General features: G+C 37.1%; 1 long non-coding RNA gene across 1 annotated transcript in view; it reads right to left on the bottom strand.

Moving 5' to 3' along the window:
• Positions 1–3,864, bottom strand: part of 9330178D15Rik (RIKEN cDNA 9330178D15 gene) — a 32,239-nt gene extending 28,375 nt beyond the window's left edge. The window contains exon 1 of the long non-coding RNA NR_040553.1: positions 3,776–3,864. This is a non-coding gene — a long non-coding RNA (RIKEN cDNA 9330178D15 gene). The remainder of the gene's footprint in view (positions 1–3,775) is intronic.
• Between the last annotated feature and the right edge of the window lie 16,641 nt (positions 3,865–20,505).

The following is a 20,505-nucleotide window of genomic DNA, read 5'->3' as shown; positions in this document are numbered from 1 at the left end:
TGTGTGCATGTATACATGTGCTTTGTATTCATTCATGTGTGTGTATATGTGCATACATGCATGTGTGAGGGAGTATGTTTGGCCCCAGCCTATTAGTATAGCTGTAAATTTTCCTTGACTCAATTTTATCATAACAACATTATCAGCTTTCATTTCATGTTCTTCAAATTTATCAGCCTTAATGATGTGTTTAAAGTAAAAACGTTTATCAGGGACAGACACCATAGCAGGCCAATGTATCATTGTCAATAATACTAAATGTCTACACAAACCACTAAATTAAATGTCTGGGAATGTTACAAAGTGCTGCGTTTGCATAGGCATAAATAGAACTTAGAAAGGAGACCCAGAGGGGTTCATTTGCATATCATTTGCATTGTCACTACTGTCAATTAGCCCAGACACAAGCCAATTCAGCAGAAACATATGAGGCCAAACTGAAGAACATATGCCAACTTGGTCTATAGTCCATAGCTGGAGGTACACAGAGAATACTGGTTGGAAAATCTAGAAAAATCAACCCTGTGTTTCCAGTATATGTAGTATCTGGGAGGGTCAATCATGTGTGTGTGTGTGTGTGTGTGTGTGTGTGCATGTACGTGTACATGTGCATGCATGCATGTGTGTGTGTGTGTGTGTATGTGCACACATGCATGTGTGCATGTATGTGCATGCATACAAGTTCCTATTCAACCTAGAGCAATGATTTGGGAAGAGTTAGATATTTTGATTGTTACTACTCATTTGTGTTTTGAGGAAGAACACTTCCCTTCCAATGTTTAAAACAAAGCACTTAAGAATGGTGGAAGAGTGTAAGAGCCAGGGGAAATTTAGATCCTAAGGAAACAAAGCCTTCTAAAGATTCCATGGAAGTCACAGAATCTGACTACATGCACAGAGCCTGCATAGGCCTAAACCAGATGAAGTCCAGGGGTGGGGCTTGGGGGTAGAAACAAGGCCTTTATCTAACCCAAAAGCCATCCTGATCACAAAGGAAGAATTAGTGTTCTTCAGTGAAGTCTCCTAGGAATACTAACCACATTTAAGGTCGGGTCCTTTACCAAGTAGTAATGGACAGAACAAAATCAACTCGATGAGGTTTTTGAATTTTGTTTCATATAGCTTTAGTTGGGCATCTTTTGTCTTATTGATCTTTTGCTTGTATATTATGGATTCCAGTGTTTTGTTTTAATATGTTTTATGTGTATGTTTCTTGTGTTTTCTCTTTACTTCCCTTTATTTTGAATTCTGTTCCTTTGTTTCTTCACCTGTTTATTCTTTTTGTGTGTGTGTGTTCACATGTATCTATTAAATAGACATCTTAGACTACATTATAATTGTCTTTTTACGAAGAAAACAAGATAGATTAGCTCTTAGATGTGAATTTTTAAATGTGATAAGAAAGATCTTAATGAATGTTATTTCCTTTAGTGGGCAACACTGTATGTCATTATCTGAAGTATTTTATTTTTCTTTTATTTTTCCATTTTTTAAGATATTTTCTTCATTTAAATTTCAAATGCTATCCCAAAAGTCCCCTATATGCTCCCCTACCTACTCACTCCCACTTCTTGTCCCTGTCATTCCCCTGTACTGGGGCATATAAAGTTTGCAAGACCAAGGGGCCTCTCTTCCAAATGATGGCTGACTAGGCCATCCTCGGCTACATATGCAGCTAGAGTCATGAGCTCTGGGGGTACTGGTTGGTTCATATTGTTGTTCCAACTATAGGGTTGCTGACCCCTTCAGCTCCTTCGGTGCTTTCTCTAACTCTTTCATAGAGGGCCCTTCGTTCCATCCAATAGATGACAATGAGCATCCACTTCTGTTTTTGCCAGGCACTGGCATAGCCTCACAAGAGACAGCTATATCAGGGTCCTTTCAGCAAAATCTTGCTGGCATATGCAATAGTATCTGTGTTTGGTGGCTGATTATGGGATGGATCCCCATGTGGGACAGTCTCTGGATGGTCCATCCTTTCGTCTCAGCTCCAAACTTTGTCTCTGTTACTCCTTCCATGGGTATTTTGTTCCCTATTCTAAGGAGGAATAAAGTATCCACATGTTGGTCTTCCTTCTTAATTTTCTTGTGTTTTGCAAATTGTATCTTGGGTATTCTAAGTTTCTGGGCTAATATCCACTTATCAGTAAGTGCAAATCAAGTGAGTTCTTTTGTGATTGGGTTACCTCACTCAGGATGATATCCTCCAGATCCATCCATTAGGATTTTTACCAATCCTATATCTGATAGGGGATTAATATCCAATATATACAAAGAGCTCAAGACGCTGGACTTCAGAAATTCAAATAACCCCATTAAAATATGAGGTACAGAGCTAAACAAAGAATTCTCACCTGAGGAATACAGAAGAACTGAGAAGCACCTGAAAAAATGTTCAACATCCTTAATCATCAGGGAAATGAAAATCAAAAGAACCCTGAGATTCCACCTCACACCAGTCAGAATGGCTAAGATAAAAAATTCAGGTGACAGCAGATGCAGGAGAGGATGTGGAGAAAGAGGAACACTCCTCCATTGTTGGTGGGATTGCAAGCTTGTACAACCACTCTGGAAATCTGTCTGGTGGTTCCTCAGAAAATTGGACATAGTACTACCAGAAGATCCAGCAATACCTCTCCTGGGCATATATCCAGAAGATGCTCCAACTTGTAACAAACACACATGCTCAACTATGTTCATAGCAGCCTTATTTATAATAGCCAGAAGCTGGAAAGAACACAGATGTCTATCAACAGAGGAATGGATACAGAAAATGTGGTGCATTTACACAATGGAGTACTACTCAGCTATTAAAAACAATGAATTTATGATATTTTTCTGTTTATTCTTAAAGAGAGAAAAAAGATAGAGTTGGGTGGGTAAGAGAGGTGAAGATGATGTGGGGGAAGATGAGGGAGAATATCTTGTACATGAAAATATTTTCATTTTTAAAAAGGTGGGCACAAAAGTTTTCAAACAAATGTTTCATCATACCTATATATGTTGATTTTTCAATCAGGCAAATTTCATTTTAAACAAGTCTTGTTCCACTTATATCATGAACCTGTGATAAATTTAGGTACTGAATTTGAGAAAACTGGTAAAAACATTTTCTTTGGTTATTGCTTGTGGATTTATTTGTATATGTGCATATGTGTATGTGTTTGTGTGTGCACGTGTGGTGTGTGTGTGTGTGTGTGTGTGTGTGTGTGTGTGTGTGTGTGTACTACATGTGCACTAAATCCAATGAAGTTAAATGAGGACATTAGATCTTTTGCAGCAGTCTTGGAATGCCTGATACAGTTGCTTAAAAACCCAGGTTTTCCGCATGAGCAAGAAACATTTTTAGTCATAGAGACATCTCTCCCATCCCATCATTTTTTAATATATAGAAGAGAAAAGGAAAGTATATCACTTAAGAACAAAATCTAAGATTCTAAAATTTCTTAAGCCAGTACATCTTAAGTGATTCTTCTTACAAAAAATAAATGAGTTAAAATAGGAACAAAGGTTATTTAAAAAAATAGATATACTATAGGTAAAAGTTAGAGAACTTCATTGTGTCTCTGCCATTCCAAAGATATCCAGCCTGTCTTCATTCCATTTTCAGGGCATTTATTTCCTCAGTAAGTTTCACTTATGTTTTTTATAGTACACAGGCACCTCACCAGTGGTGGTACACTGAAGACTATGTCTCTATGCCACCCCCAGGTCCACTTCGCTCTCAGGGTAGCCAAGCCCATTGCCCATGGAGACTGGAGGGAGAGAAACTTACCCAGAGAAGGTGGATGCAGTGCAGGATCTTTGCTAGTGATGAGAACTCAGCAGAGAAGTTACTGATAGGAAGAGTTCTATTGAGAATGCAAATGTTCCCACATTACAAAGAGTCAGATCTGTGTAGTTGAGCAAACTGGCTTAAAGACAAATACCTCACAGGGAAGCTTCCAAAAAGCCCTAGAAAGTCTTATTTCGTTCAATAAGTAATCAATTGGAAAAACTATGTCAATAATAATTTAAAAACATACCAGGTGTGTAGGAAATTTCTGAAAGTGAGAGCTGATTGCACTTTGTGTTTAAAGAAGGAACAAGGATGCTTTGGCTGTTGGAGAACAGAAACATAATATCTTTGGTTCAGGAAAGAATAGTCTGAGAGAAGATATTTCTGGTGTTCAATTTCCTTCCTATATGTCCAATTAACCTTTATTAACTTAGAAAATATCACATTCTAATTTGATTGGCAGCATCAGAGCTGGCGCCAGGCAGAGGAGTGGAGAAGCCCTGCTGTAAAATCATGGTTTATTAATACATCATTAAGCACTTTAAATGGGTTCCAATGGTGCATTTCTAAGGGAGAAATAATTCAGTATTTGTTAGTTATGACAGAATAGAATTGAAATTTACATTATAAACCTTACACTAAAAATCCTAATGTGCCAGCAATTGGATTATGTTTCATGAAATGATAGTGTAAGCCACCAGCCTCTTTACCAAATAGAGCCATAAATGTTAATGATTATATACTTTTATCCAGACAAAAACATATTATCATCTAGTAATATGATCTAAAATGTTTGAGCACAAATAAAATAAGAATTGGATTTATTTTCACTGAGAATGTAATGGGACTTAATCCAATGTGATCTGACTTCAGAGAATACTAAGTAGAGTTGAAGATACAATTAAAGTTGTATGTGGTTCCTGTGAGCAGACAATCAGGAAGACTGCCATGATTTCAGGCCATCATTATGTTTTCCTCTGCATGTGAACAAAATAAATAATGCCAAAAAAAGAACCATAGATTTTAATTTAGCCAACATTTCTACCTTTATTCTCAAATATCAAATGAAAAAGTAGATATTTCCACTAATGTCTTTATTTTCTATTTTGAATTTCAATTTTTAGACAAATTCTAAAGAGTAAGGTGAATGTATGTGAACTATCTGTGAGACGGTCCATGCATGAGCAAATTCAGCTTCTCAGAAGCAGGGTCATGTGTCTTATTCTCTTATTCTCTTGAGATAGAATCTCTCACTGAAACTGGAGAATACCAGCTGCCCAGCAGATGCCGAAATCTTCTCTGTCTGCCTTAGGACACTGCTGAAATTCAGGCTTGGAAGGTTCATGTGGGTTTCTACTGTTTGCCTTCCCACAGTACAAGTGGGTAAGCCTGGATGATTTCATATGGTTGCTTGGGATTTGAACTCTGCTCCTCATACTTCTGTAACAAGAACTCTTCTCTACTGAGTCATCTCTCCAGGCCACATGGTCTGTCATCATATATGATTTATTTAAGAAACATTATAGGTGCATGAATCTCATTTATTTATCATGGTACCTAAGGCACAAAATTATTTCTTTGGAAATATTTGATATTCCCAAATCTTAGAGAATATTAATTAGATAAGAACTAACAAATACAATTTAGTGCATCTATACAATATTAATGATATATGTGTAATTTATTCTGCAGGGCAGTGCTCTGAGCCTTCCATAGTCTTAACCTCTCATTGTCAATGTGTATCTTTATATGTAAATATTTTAGATGTTTAGCTGGTATGCCAAGAATACTGACTACATGACTACATTTTGGCATGTAAACCCAGTCAAATAAGCCATTTTATAGACGTAATTTGTTTTCAACACACACTCATAGAAACACAGAGACACATGCATACACATGAATAAACACACTAAACCAATAAATAAATGTAAGTTTAAAAACTGTATAGCAGTGAACACCCAGCCTTTTCTTATTCTCCCTTGCTGAAGTAGGTTATTAGGCAGAAATTGTGAATTAATTCTTGTGAAAAGTTCAACACACAAAAGTAAGAAAAACTAACTTGGAGGAAATCACAATACCAGGTTGCTTCTCTATATGTGCAGAATTGCCCTGCCTTTGTATTAAATTGCATAAATGTCTTTCCACATGACCTCTACACAAGTAACTGCAGTAAGTGGCTGTTTCTAGTGGGCTCTGGGGACATTTAAGGAAAAGTGATATAGAGGATGTTTCTGAAACAGAGAACTGCACATCCACTTAAAGTCTTGCTACAACTCCAGTTTGTGTAAATCCAGATGCATGTCCTTATGTAAGAATGTATCGATGTCATGTACAAAACTCATGTCTAAGAAGAAGACAATAGCATCAGGATGAAGTCTCAGGACAACAGTGTGAACTGCTTTGAATTAGAAACAAGAAAAGAGAAGCAGGAAGAATGTAAGTGGTCAAGTCAACAGGCTTCTTCTGGTAGACCTTAGGGTTGGTATTGCAAGATTAAGTATGGCCTACTGTATAAAAGGAAAACAGTTATTTGAAGTGTGTGTGTGTGTGTTTGTGTGTGTGTTTATGTGTGTTTACTTTATTTTGTACATTTATTAGTTCCTTGAGAGTTCCATACATTATCTTATGATCATATCCATCTTCCATGAACTCTTCTCAGATATGTCCACCCCTGCTTCCTTACCCACCCACCATTGTGTCTTTTTTTTAACCCCACCAAGTACAATTTGTATGCCCCCACTATTCTCTGGCATGTGGCTCCCTACACTGGAGCATTCCTGACTTAGCAGAGCCCACATTTTCAGGGAAATCAACCCTTCTCCCAGCATCTATTAGTTGCTGGTAGTGCCTCAGCTTGGCATGGGGCTTAAAGCCTATTGCCCATTACCATGCTGGACTCTGGTCTGGCTTAGACTAAAAATTTCTAAACAACAACAAAAATAAAAGCATCAATATCATGAAAATAGGATCATGAAATGAATCTTTTTTTATTCATGTATTTGTTTGAAGAAATAAAATAAATGGGAAACCATAAGTATTCTCATTGTCAAAATATATACAATATATGATGTTGGTTACGAGCTCTACTGAAAATCAAGGGATTATTTATGTGAGGCAGCTGGATTTGCCAAAGAGGATGAAAGGCTATACAGTATCCTCTAAAGCAGTGGTTTGCAACCTTCCTAATGCTCTGCCTAAGGTATAGTAGCTTCTCAGCATTTGTTTTCTTTCAACTCCTGTTTGTTGCTGTAATGCAAATATCTTCTTGGTTTGCCACCATATAGCAATGCTCTCTTTAGATCAACAGTTCTCACTGTAGATCATGACTCTTTATGCAAACTTCTATTTCCAAAGATATTTACACCATGACTCATAACACTAGAAAAGTTATAGTTATGAAGTAAAAACAAAAATAATTTTATACTTGGGGTCACCACAACATGATGAAATAAAACTCTGTAATTTATAGATATTAATTGTGTAAATCTGAAATTATACCTGAGGCAACTGGAAGCTATGTGTATTTATATTTCTAAAGAACGCATCTGTTATAAATGAGCTACATTTGGAGACAGCATGGTAGTAATGATAAGTGTGTTTGACATAACAAGAATCAATAGGGTAATTTTGTGGAGTGCCATGAATAATGAACACAGAAGCTTCAGATAGTTCAAGACACAAGAAAGCACCACTGCTAAGGTACTGGAGGAATCCTGCAGTGAAAACAGGGTCCCATCCTCAGAACTCAGTTGAGTTCAAGAAATGTTTTACTGAGTGGTTTGTTAATATACCCAGTGTTTAGCTTACACCGGCCTGTAACTGGCTGAAGAACTGTATGCTCTTTCATATTTGACTTTGTTCGAAGTAATAAAGCATGTATATTTATTGTGCTAACAAGAAAGTGTCAGGCTGCATAGGAACATGGCAATAGAAGAGGAAATCACAAAGCAGCATGAAGGAGCTCATTTCAGTGTTGAGGAAGTGTTAAGATTTATCCTTAGAACTGATATAAAGTTGAAAGAACCAACCACACCAAGTTATCTTCTTGCCAACTGCCAAAACTTTTCCTTAACACATGTGCCTACTCATATACCATGTACACACACACACACACACACACACACACACACACACACACACACAGGAAACACACAAAGGAAAATAATAAACAAAAGCTACAAAAAATGAATCTTAACATGAAAATCCAAAACAAAACCATGCAGCCATGTGGGGCTGTATACAAGTCATGGAGATTTTGTTGTTGTTTACTGTTTGTTTGCTTTTGATTTTCACATAGTTGGGAAAAAAGCCTTTATTCTTGTTTTACTGGTAGCTACTCATATATGGATCTGAATTCTTGCTTTGTACTTACTGTATAAATGTACCTCAACTTTACAACTGGATAGGTAGTATCTGTCACATAGAAGACTATCATCATTACCAGAGAAGGAAAAAAAATTAAAATAATTGAAAACACAACTTTGCACCCTGTAAAGGTGAAATAAGTATTCAATCTTTTCTATATTTCAAGTTACATCGGTAGCTCTAGATTTTAATTTAATGTAATATTTTTGCTATTTAAAATAACAACTAGTTTTAGCCAAAATTAACCTGTGATATTTAAAAAAAATATATTGAATATAAAAAACAAACAAATAATCATAAAACAAATAAGAATAGTTACTTAGAACCTACTGTTTAGTTAGATATTTACAGATGATTTTACAGTAGGATTTAACCTACAAACAATGTGTGATATTTTACCTCCATTACTCTTATTTTGGATATTTAAGATCTTTCTAACTATCACTAATCACTAAAGTTAGAATTCTTTAAACAGAAAGTTTGATGAGAATCCAATGTTGTGCACAGGTCAATAAAGAGACAGAAGTATTTTCATGTAAAATGCTATAAAGATTTGAACTATAGCTACATTTTCACAAATGCCCAACAGTTTTAGGGTCTGAGTCAGAGTGTTAGAGGCTGTGTGATTTTTCTGCCCTCCAGTTATTCTATAGAAATTCCAAGAGCCAAAATTTCGCTAGAAGAAACAGATCACCAAGGGTGAATCTCTGTGCTAAGTTCTCTTACCATTTCCTATTTCACATTTTCCCTCCTGGTCTGACATAATGGAAACACCCCCCACTGCACATTCCTGTGGCCATGCAAACCACTGTTCAACACCTGCTTCTGCATGATGAACTTCAGTCCCCAAAAGTGTTCTTAGCCAAAATAAATATGTCTTTCTTCTCTTAAGTTTGTTTTGTTGCAATTATGGTTATTACATGATAAAAGGAACACATAGTTGGCACAGGAAAATGAAAGCCATTTCCAAGACTAACCCTAACTATATGCTTCTTCACATATTTAACATCCTTAATAAAAGGAATTGGAAGATCTTAGAGATGCAAGCTGAAGAAAATTTAGGATGTTTCAGTCAGATTTTTAAGGGGTGATTTTTTTGAAACCTCAGAAGAGCAGTGTCACAAGGTCTCACACAAGAAAAATAGTATATTGAGATATGGAATGAAGCCATCCATATCAAATGTTGGCAAAAAAATTCTATGTATTTTCTTGGCAGACCTGAAGTTTGAGTGAAACTTACTTTATAGTACTAGACTTGTGTCTTAGTCAGGGTTTCTATTCCTGCACAAACAACATGACCAAGAAGCAAGTTGGGGAGGAAAGGGTTTATTTGGCTTACACTTCCATGTTGCTGTTCATCACCAAAGGAAGTCAGGACTGGAACTCAAGCAGGCCAGAAAGCAGGAGCTGATGCAGAAGCCATGGAGGGATGTTCCTTACTGGCTTGCTCCTCCTGGCTTGTTCAGCCTGCTCTCTTTTTGAACCAAGATTACCAGCCCAGAGATGGTCCCACCCACAAGGGGCTGTTCCCCCTTGATAACTAGTTGAGAAAATGCCTTACAGCTGGATCTCATGGAGGTATTTCCTCAACTTAAACTCCTTTCTCTGTGATAACTCCAGCTGTGTCAAGTTGACACAAAACTAGCCAGTACAACTTGTTAATTTAATAAAGAAAAATTCAGGCTAACATCATAATCATGATGTTGCCCGGTTACTGCTGTGTGCTTTGGTGACAGTCACAATGGAAAATTGTAACAAAAAGATATGGAAACTCTGTGGACTGGCCAGAAAATTAGTGTGCTTCACAGGGCAGAGAAAGAGGCCTTTGTGACTAAAGAGACCTTTCTTTAGCAATAGGAACCAATGACTTTTCATGCTTCCAATAGAAATGGCTTTGAGGGAATATCAGAAATGGATGAGACTTTACATGGAAAGCTTCACAGTGACAAACTGCAGAATCAGTTGAATGATTTCCTTCCTTGATAACAGCCAGAGACCCTCCAACAGACATGTCTTACTAGGGTTCACGAGCCCAGGAACTTGAAATCTGCTACAGTGCACTACCACGAGAGCCTTGCGTAATACATGTCTGGCAGCAGAACTCAGCATTGGTCAAGTAGTTCTGGTTTTGCAGGTATTCAGAATGGAAGGTCATGGGGGCTTCTTAAAACTCCAGGGAAAATAATTTCGACTTAGGAATTTGTAGCCAGGTCATATTCCCTGCTTGGAAGACTTCAGATGAGAGAAGAGCCATGAAGCTGTGAGTGGAAAGTTGAAGCCTAAGATGATTATAGAGCCCCAAAAGCTGGGGATGCCAGGAGCATGAGCGGCAGAGCAGAAGGCTGCAAGAGCCCAGTGGGGCCAGCTAAGTCAGACACATGCTGGATCTGATTTGTGGGAGCTGTAGTCTCAGATTGGTTTTGCTTAGGTCCCCTCCCTTGTTTGTATACCTCCAATCTTCCTTGAGATAAGATGTTTATACTGTCCCTCTGTATATTGGAAGTGTGTAACATCCTCTTCTGTTTCATAGGGACATACAACAAAGATTTCGTCTTTGTGAATACATTGTAGACTTCGGACCAGTTTGTGGACTCTTATAAGACTTTCCAAATGGATTAAATACACCCTGTATCATGAGATGGTCCTGGTCTTCTGAGGCCAGAGGAAATTGTTATAGCTTGATTCTGAAATGTCCCTCTCGATTTGCATTTTAAGTGGTTGGTCCCCAGCTGGTGCTCTTACTTTGGTAGGTTCTAGAAACTGGAAATTGAGGTATAGCTCCTGAAGTAGGTCAATGTGAGTACTACATTCATGGGAGAATGTCATCCTCACCCAGTCACTGTCTGGGTTTCTGACTCCCGGTCTGCTGTGACATGAAAAGCTTCAGAAATAGTTTGATGCTGCCCTGAGATGAGCTTTTCCTCTGGGTATTCCCTGACAAGATGGGCTCAAACTTTGAAAACGGAAGCTCCATAAGCATTTCTTTCCTCAACCTGTTTCTGTCAGATAGGAAACTAACTAATACACAATCTCTTAAACTTTTAACATTGTATCAACATCATACTATAATACAATAAGGATGGAAGTTCATGATGTATATAAGCAACTAGAATAAGTAATTAACAGTTTCCTTTTCTCATACATATTATATTACTATCTTCTTTGTAACACATGCATATTATCAGTATCAGACAGAACTTTCTTCTTTGTAGAAGACCCATAATTCCCTTTCCTTTCCTTCATTCTGTTTTAGTTTCCTTGACTCCTGACCAAGTGTCAGGAAACTTACAAACTTATCTTTGTAATAAAAGCCAATTTTAGCTAGGATAAGCTCATCAAAAAAAGATTGAGACAAGAAATTCAACTAATTCTCATAAGTTTCAATCTTATGATTGTGGGTTTCAGCCTGCTTAGAATCCTTCCATTTTGGGTGCTTACCTCCATGAACTTCAAGCTCCAGAATTAGAAATAGAAGTAACAGTTTTACATGCTGTTAAGACTGCTAAAATAGCTTCCTGTAATCCAACTGCATATAGCAAATCTCTAAATGTATTTGATTGTGTAATGAACATTGTAAATTGTATATTTATGCATACGTGTGTGTGTTTTCTATGCTGGTTCTGGGAATTCTGTAGCTCATTCTCTAACATAAGCTGCTTTAAATGAAACACAGATGCTACTTTGTTAACATGAAAGACAAATGCAAGTGACAGAACAATATATGGAAAGTTAGTCATATTATCACTGATAGACATTTTTTAATATATTCTTTAATCTTTCTTTACAGTCCAGACTTTATCCACCTCCTGGTCCATCCCCTGACTGTTCCAAATCCCATACATCCTCTCCTCCCCCGCCCTCCCCCCACACACCTCCATCTCCAAGAGGATGTCCCCAACCCTGACTCCCATTTGTAATCAAGCACCTAAGATGACAGGGGTGATTTTTGCCAGAGCTATTACTTTGCAAGATTTTAATGGAAATGAATTTGTTTTAGAAATTCCTATGTTCTATGTATTGGGATCTTAAATTCCCAGCCCAAGATCTTCATGAAGGGTTTAAAGTCTTCCAACTACTCAAAAATCACTGTATTCTATATCTTCAAGGTCAAGATTTTTTTTTAAAGAGCTATACTTCAGCAATAACATCATTGCAGTATGAATGGCATTTCTATTCTGTAGGGTCACCTCTTCATTGTTAGACCATAGACATGAGGCTCTGGGTTCCCTCAATGGGCCTGGAGGATTGTCATGGAGAAACAGTAAGGCTGAGCCCTGCCAACATTGCTGAAGGCAGAAGATATTGGAGTCACGGATGCTGCTGGGTCTTGACCAGTAGAGGAATGTTCTATATGTTTCATTGCTGACACGATGAGAACCCTGGGCCTAAAGGAGAATCTAGAACAGAGACTCTGTTCTCTAAGCCACAGCAAAATTTCCTGGGACCATCTGATTTTCCAGATCTATAATGGAATGGATTTTAGTATTCGCTGGTGCCCCAAAATATGTGTGAAATGAGGTCAAAAATACCATAGTCCTTGGAAAATAATTCACAAATTGAAATGTGGATATGGTTTTCCTTAGTAAATTTGATTGTGGTAACAAATTGCCATGATGTGATTATATATTACTAGATACAGAAACAAATTCTGCACTCCTCTGGAGGCTAGGAAGATCAAAAACAAGACACTGGTGGACTTCGTGTCTAGTTGGTCACCAGCTTCCTGAATTAGAGATTATACTGTGTTAGTTAGATTTCTGTTCCTATAACAAAATACTAGAGGACATAATTTTTAAGAAAAAAATAAAAGGTTTATTTTACTTACATTTTGGATTTTTTCATTTGTTGTTGATTTATGTGTTCCTTTTCTCCTTGTAACAAGGTACTATATCACAGCGAGTATAGAGACATAATCTTCACCTCATGTCTACAAGCAAAGTGAGAAAATGTGAGCCCAATGGGCTACACACTTTCCTTCCTTTGCAAGTATGCCTGCAATGACCTATGACAGTCCAGTAGAACATTTCCTATCAATAGTTTCAAGCCTAGGAATTAAGCCTTCTGCAACTCTGTAAGGAAAATACAAGAGTTAAATAGAAGAAGGTACTTTCAGGCACCTTTGTATGCTAGAATGCAGACTCTTCATGAAGATAAGGAAAGATCCCTTTCTGAAAGGCGACTCCACCTTCCCAACAATCTCCATGTCACTTCTTCTGCCTAGCCTTGGACTTTCAGACGTAACTAACATTTCTGAAATGCAAGCCCTGTGCAGTAGAATGGAGACTCCTAATGTGACAAGGGCCTCATGGCAACCAGTACTCTTCTCACAACAGTGATCATGTTACTCATCCCCGTGCTGTGTGTTTCACATGGCTAACTGTGTAGTTTTCAGAATTACATGGATGTAAAACCAGCTATATTTTACATGTGGTTTGTACTTTTCATATGATATCTGATATACCAAAGTCTTCAGATTGACTTCTGAAGAGCTAGCCACAGAATATATTTAGTCTATAGTCAGGATCTACTCCTAGGTTGATGATTATATGTGGAGAAATCAGTCCTTTGTGAGATTATGTCTATCACAGTATTCTTGTTGTTGTATCAATACATATCACCTATGTATGAAAAAAATGCATTCATTATTTCTATCGGATATTGCACTTGCTTGCAGAAGAGTTCTTACCTCAGGTATAGAAGTCACTTCAGAGACATTCCTTGTGAAGTTACCACCTGCCCACACCTTTACCATATGTGGGGACACAAGAAAAGCATGATCACAAGTGTTCTTCTTGAATAATAAAAATGCAAGCACAGGTGAAGCCAGACAGCAGTGTACTGAACACATGAGCCCACCTGGGTACACTCTCCACGTTTTCTACACCCAGAGGTAAAGTTAAGCAATATTCTGTATGGGAGCCCTCTCAGTGGCTCAGAGCAGTTACAAGGCTCAGTCCTCTTTCCTCAGCTGTTTCACTCTGCTTTCCAGTCCATCCTTTAATTTTTTAACAGAAAACATCTCTGTTGGCGGGTGAGTATTTCTTCTTTTTCCGTGTGTGAGTAACTGTGTTCTGTACCAATTTCCTCTGACTTGAAATATTCCCTTGGGAAGGAAGCTAGCAAGAAGCAGGCAGCTCATGAAAGTTACAAAAGTCAGGAAGCTCACAAAACTTACAAGGTTCAGGAAACCTCTTGGGTGTAAATAAGCAATAAACAATTGATGGGCTGGAAGGGGTTTTATGGTGCAGTGGCTGCTTTCAAGTCATCCTGGGGAATTCAGTGATGTACCATTCCTGGGTTGTCATTTATTCTGATGGGCCGCTATAGTAAAGCAAATGCATTGGCCTCACTATATTCCTGTAAGGAATCCTGGGGCCACACTCCTGTAACGCCTCAGGAGTAAATACTTATAACCATCCTCGTGTGAATAACTTCTCACCCCTCATTCTGTTAATAATCATCTAACCATTAATGTCTAATCTTTCACACATGATCCTATCAAGATCCCTGTGCTCACCAATGCTCATGTCATTATCTCCTCATCCATGTTCTCAGAATCAATGCCTTGTCCACATTCCTATGAGCAACACCTCTCCCGTAACCTGGGATCAAACTTTGATACAAGCAGCAGTTAATATCCCCACAGACATGCTCCCATGATCAACCCTTTACATATGCTCTGGTATTTAGAACAAACCCTTCGGCTCACTGAGTTAGATTGAGAAGGAATGGATTCTCTTTTTGTTGTTTCCAGTTGCTGTAGGGTAAATAGATATTTATTTTCATCTCCCTAGGAAAGCTCACAGCACAGCAAGCAGAAATTAAAGAGCCCAGTGTGCTCTGAGCACAACTGTGATCTCTATCTTTCTTTAACCCAAAGGTAAACCCAATCCTTAAAATTCTTGAGGACAAGACTGGAGATATGGCTCAATGCTTAAGAGTATTGGCTACTTGTCCAAAGACCCTTGATTCAATTCTGAGCACCCACATGGCATTTTACAACTGTCTATAACTCCAGTTACTGGAGATCGAATGCCTTTTTCTGGCTTCTGCGGGAATATCAAAGTATAAACAATATTTTCTTTTGTTGAAAGTCTAAACAGAGATGTTTTGAGAAAGTCAACTGTCTTAGAAGGATTTAATAGCCTACAATTAAGAAATTAAGATTTGGGGTTTATTCTATGGTATCAGTATTTGTCTACAGAATATTATAGGATTGAGAAAATAGCTTAGGGTGCATTTTGTTTCCCAACACAATATATTTTGAATTTGAAGTATTTCCTTATATTCAGTATGTTTAATTAAATATGGAGTGCTAGATATAACCCTCAAAATTTTAGAGTATTCAGTATACAGACTTGCTAACACCACTTTTAAAACATTAAATATATCATTTTGTATTCTCTGACAGACAATTTTAGATAGGTTTGCTAGGGTCTGATGATCAATTATTGGATCAAAATTGCTATGTTTCCCCAGGTGATGCATTGAGGTCTAAATCACATACACACATACATAAAAAAATAAGCACACACACACATATATAATATATATATATATAAAATAGAGCAATAACTTTGGTTATATTACTGGCCAGTGACTTCTGTAACTGCCCTCTGTGTTTTTTGTTTGTTTTGTTTTTTGTTTTTTCCTCTTTGGGACACCTTTTGATGATCGCTTTGATTGAATGTTCTAGCCAATTTGAAATTTCAAACCCCCAAATTTAAAGTCCCCAATATTAGTCTTTAATGACATCATTTATGAATGAGAGCATTCTCATTTATTTTCATTGACATTTTTTCCTTACATGCCCAAAAGAAAGCAAAACTTCTAGGTTTTAATCGATTGGGTCAGAATCTAAATCATGGACATATTCTATAAAGTTGATTATAGCTTTACTTCTGACATTTTTTATTTTTTATGCCAATAAACATATTTTTCAATTATTTTCTGTTAGGAGAACTCATACTTTCTGTGTTTTCAGTCTTCTCTAATTGAGTAAAGATAACTAGCTTTCTAAAAATGTTCAACTTCTTAAACCTAGACACCACCTTCTCTTTCAGAATCGCACACATACTCATTTGCAGCATTCCAGGAAAACTTTGCCAGGTTCTACCAGACTGTTGCTGGACCACCACCATTAAATCATCTCTACTCATTGGAAGGACCTTATATACTGTTGGAAACTGTTAGGTTCCCTTGAGTCCCCTAGCTTTTGAGATGCCTCATTGGGTATAGCATGCTTAAAAATCTTGGGTGAATTAATGAGCAAAAGAGCTTTCTTCAAGGGACCTAGAGATTGTTACTACCAAATTTTATTTTAATAAGATATAAAAATCAAATACCTTAAAAGCATATTAATATTAGAATGAAACCTCTTATTTTGTTTTAGTAGTACATTGTAGCTTTATCATTTTATCCTATAAAATATGAAGTGAAATATTAGACTTATGTAAAAATCATAAATAACTGTCTCTTAGAAAATTAATTGAAATTATGAGTGGTTGCACTTTTTACTTACATTCAATTTTAAGGGCAATATTTATTCTTATATAAGCTAATTTTTAATTTTTAAAAATGGTTTTAAACCATCTATGTTTGTTTTTAAGATTCATTTATTTATTTTATGTATGTGAGTACACTGTTGCTCTCTTCAGACATACCAGAAGAGGGCATCGGATCCTGTTAATGGTTTGTAAGCCACCAAGTGGTTGCTGGGAATTGAACTCAAGACCTTTGGAAGATCAGTCAGTTCTCTTAACTGCTGAGCCATCTCTCTGGCCTCCAAATTTTTCTTTGATGGTTTATTTTATGTATATTAGCAAACTGTCACTGTCTTCAGACACACCAGAAGCAGGCACCAGATCCCATTACAGATGGTTGTAAGCCACCACTTGGTTGCTGGGGATTGAACTCAGAACCTCTGGAAGAGCAGGCAGTGCTTTTAACTGCTGAGCCATCTCTCCAAACCCCCATTCTTTTCTCTGAATTACATTATCTTCTTTCTCTGAGAATCACTCAGATGTTCTTGCCAGATGACCCAACTTGAGGTGCAAATTCTACTTCTGAATAGTATATGGAAGTTATGAAAACAGATGAAAATGTTTGGGAACATTAGAAGATGTTTGCTGTTATTTTCAACTTATTTCACATTTAAACATTTTGTGAAATACAAAGGGCATAGGTAAATATATGATTTCAAGGGTAAACTGTAATGAAGGTAGGTATCAGCTGAGTCACTTTTGAGATCCTGCTGTGTGAGGAGCTGGTGTAGCCACGGCCCCAAGATGGTGCCCTGGATGGCTGCCAGGTCTTATGACCTGTGCCTGACTTCCTCATTATCTCAGACTTAGCCACATCCCAGCCACTGCCTGCACTGCACAGATGTCATGCCTCATCAGCTTGCCTGAGGTCACTTGCTGTGAACCTATGGACTGCCATTATGTGACTGGGGTGATTGGGAGGAGTCAGTAGGAAGGCACACCCTGGGGTTTTGTAAGAGATTCCTGTTCCTGCATTGCAATGCTAAGTGTTCCTGAATAAACCTGCTTGAAGAAGGACAACGTGGTGTTGCATCTTTCCTGCTGGTCAGGGTGGATACAACACTGCTGAGTCATGGCTGAGGAGATCCTAGATCCTCCAGCCCTGGATACATACGCAGTTCTCTGATGGTGGATTACACCATTGCTGTAAGACATAGCTGGGCTCTGGGAAGTGCAAAAGGTTTTCATTATTGAAACATAGAGCTATAAAACTTATTTAACTTTTATAAGTATAGTTATATATTTTCTAGGAGGCAAAAAATGTATGTGATTTTTGAATATTTTAACTGTACCAGACACATTTCTCCCCAGAATTAGCCACTGTGAATAACTGTTGTTTGTTGATGCTTCAAGGGATGAACCCAAAGGCTCACTTACAGCAGGCCGTCCTCAATCTAACACTGAAGTACATCTTCAGCCTGATGTCTACACTTCACACAGAGGGCAGATGGGATTCAAAGACATCTGCTCAGTTGTTCTGTATTTCTCTCTGGTGAGCAGAGAAAACATAGGTGTCTTCTTTCACATAATTACTTTGTGATCTTCAAATGGAAAGTGAGGCCTTCATTTCCCTTTTCCTATTGCATTTGCTTTAAAGTATCATTCTATAGAAATGATCAATAGTAATTGGGTTGTACTAAAAACAGGAAGGTATCGATATTTAAAGTGCATTTAGTAGGGACAAGGAGTCATTCTATAATGAAGAGGTCCACGTTCCAACTTTGCATGGTGCTGTTTTTAGTGTTCTCAAACACCCAGGAGTTATGTTTCATTACTTTGGATAGATTTTCGTGTTTACACTGGAAAGCTCCATACTGTGTTCACACTAAGTATTTCTCATGAAAGAAAATTCTATATATCTGAGTTATGTTCTTTCTTACAATTGTATATTTTGGTCATTGTCTCCCGATGTTTATCTAGTATTAAGTGTTGTATTATAAATATTTTTTCTTTAGCATTTTCCTTGAAAAGAATGAATGTGGTAGCCTAAAATTATATATTTCTCCTAGAATCTTAAAGCTATAGATACTGGACCAGAAAATGAGTTGAAAGTGTTTTTAATATGGGCATAAGGGCAACTGTTAATCAACTATATATGGAGACATGTAGGGCATATACCCATTTGCTATCACTCCATTCTATGCTGGTGACCCTACTGACAGAGAAATTTCCATAATCAATATAAAATAAAAATGTAAGGAGTATCACCACTGTTGTGAAGATCAAAAATTGTCTGTGAAGGCTTTTCTCGATTCTCAGAATTATCTGTATTATATAAAGAATAATGACCACAAAAATCAGGTCTTGCTAAACCATTGGGAATTGTCCCCTGTGGCCCATTTCTTGTCTTTCATTCCTGATAACGGCAGATCTTTCTTCAGACTGACTATTCACCTCTTATTCTTCACATTTAATGATGCATAAAAATGTGCAATGAAACTCACACTTGGCTATCATTTATCCATGTTCAACACACATTCTTCTCCATTAGAAATTCACTCTTTTGTCAGACCACTTCTTCACACATTTCTTTTTATTTTCCCTGTTTGCTCTTATATTTTCCATGTTATTTCCTTACTTTTTATTCTGTGTCTTTAGGATCTGTTTTGCTAGTATTTCCACAAGATATATTTAATCATTCCATTTATTTATAGTACCAGAACTTCCTCCTAAGACATCTTGCAGGTGTTTCTCATGGCATTTCTACATCAGTCATGAAGTACACACCTTTGCAAAGATGAGAGGTACATTTATTGACAGGTGAATGGACTGAAATTAGTTACTTTCCACCCATTATCATAGTGAGCTTATGGTAACTTCAGAAGAAAATACTGAATACTGAGAGAGAGAGAGAGAGAGACAGAGACAGAGAGAGACAGAGAGAGACAGAGAGAGAGACAGAGACAGAGAGAGACAAAGACAGGAGACAGAGAGACATGAGTGTGAATGTGTCTCTCTGTGTGAATATGTGTATGAGTGTATTTATGTGTGTAATAATGTGTATGTAATTGCATGAGTCTCTATGTGTGAATGTGTGGATATGTATTTGAGAGTGCTGTTTGTGTACATGAGTAAGTATGTGAATAGTGTGTGATGGTATGATTATATATATATATATATATATATATATGTGTGTGTATGTATATGTGTGTATGTGTGAGTGTATATATATATAAAGAGAGAGAGATGTGTGTATGTATATAGGTGTATGTGTGAGAGTATATATATATATATATATATATATATATATATATCTGAGTGTGTACATGCATGTATGCTTAAATGTATGCATGAGGGTGTATGTACTTATGTGTATGTGTGTGAGTGTTAAATATATATATATATATATATATATATATATATATATATATATATATATGGGTGTGGGTGTCTGTGTGCGTGTACATGTATTTATGCGTGTGATTTTATGTGAGTGTGAATATGTATGAGTATGTGAACACACATGCATATGAGTGTATACACATTTGTGCACATTAAGGTAAGTGTGGAGGCCACAGACTAATGCCCATGTCTTTCTAAATAACACTCAACCTTGACTCATGAGCAGTATATTTTAATGAACCTACAGTTCCTCTAGACTTCCTGCCCAGTAGGCCCCGAGAATTATAGACACATAAAGATGGACCTAATTTTATACTAGGGTGCTGAGTACCATGTAGGTTCTCATGCATTTTTGGTGAACACTTCATAGGTTTAACCACTTTCCCAGGTCTAAAGACATTTAAAAAGTATATATTTGTTTATTTGTTTGTTTGTTTGTTTAAATGTGTGAATTTATGTGCACAATGCTCTTAC

Source organism: Mus musculus, chromosome 3, assembly GCF_000001635.26.
Source record: "Mus musculus strain C57BL/6J chromosome 3, GRCm38.p6 C57BL/6J".
NCBI lineage: Eukaryota > Metazoa > Chordata > Mammalia > Rodentia > Muridae > Mus > Mus musculus.
This window is presented reverse-complemented; position numbering and strand designations above follow the sequence as displayed.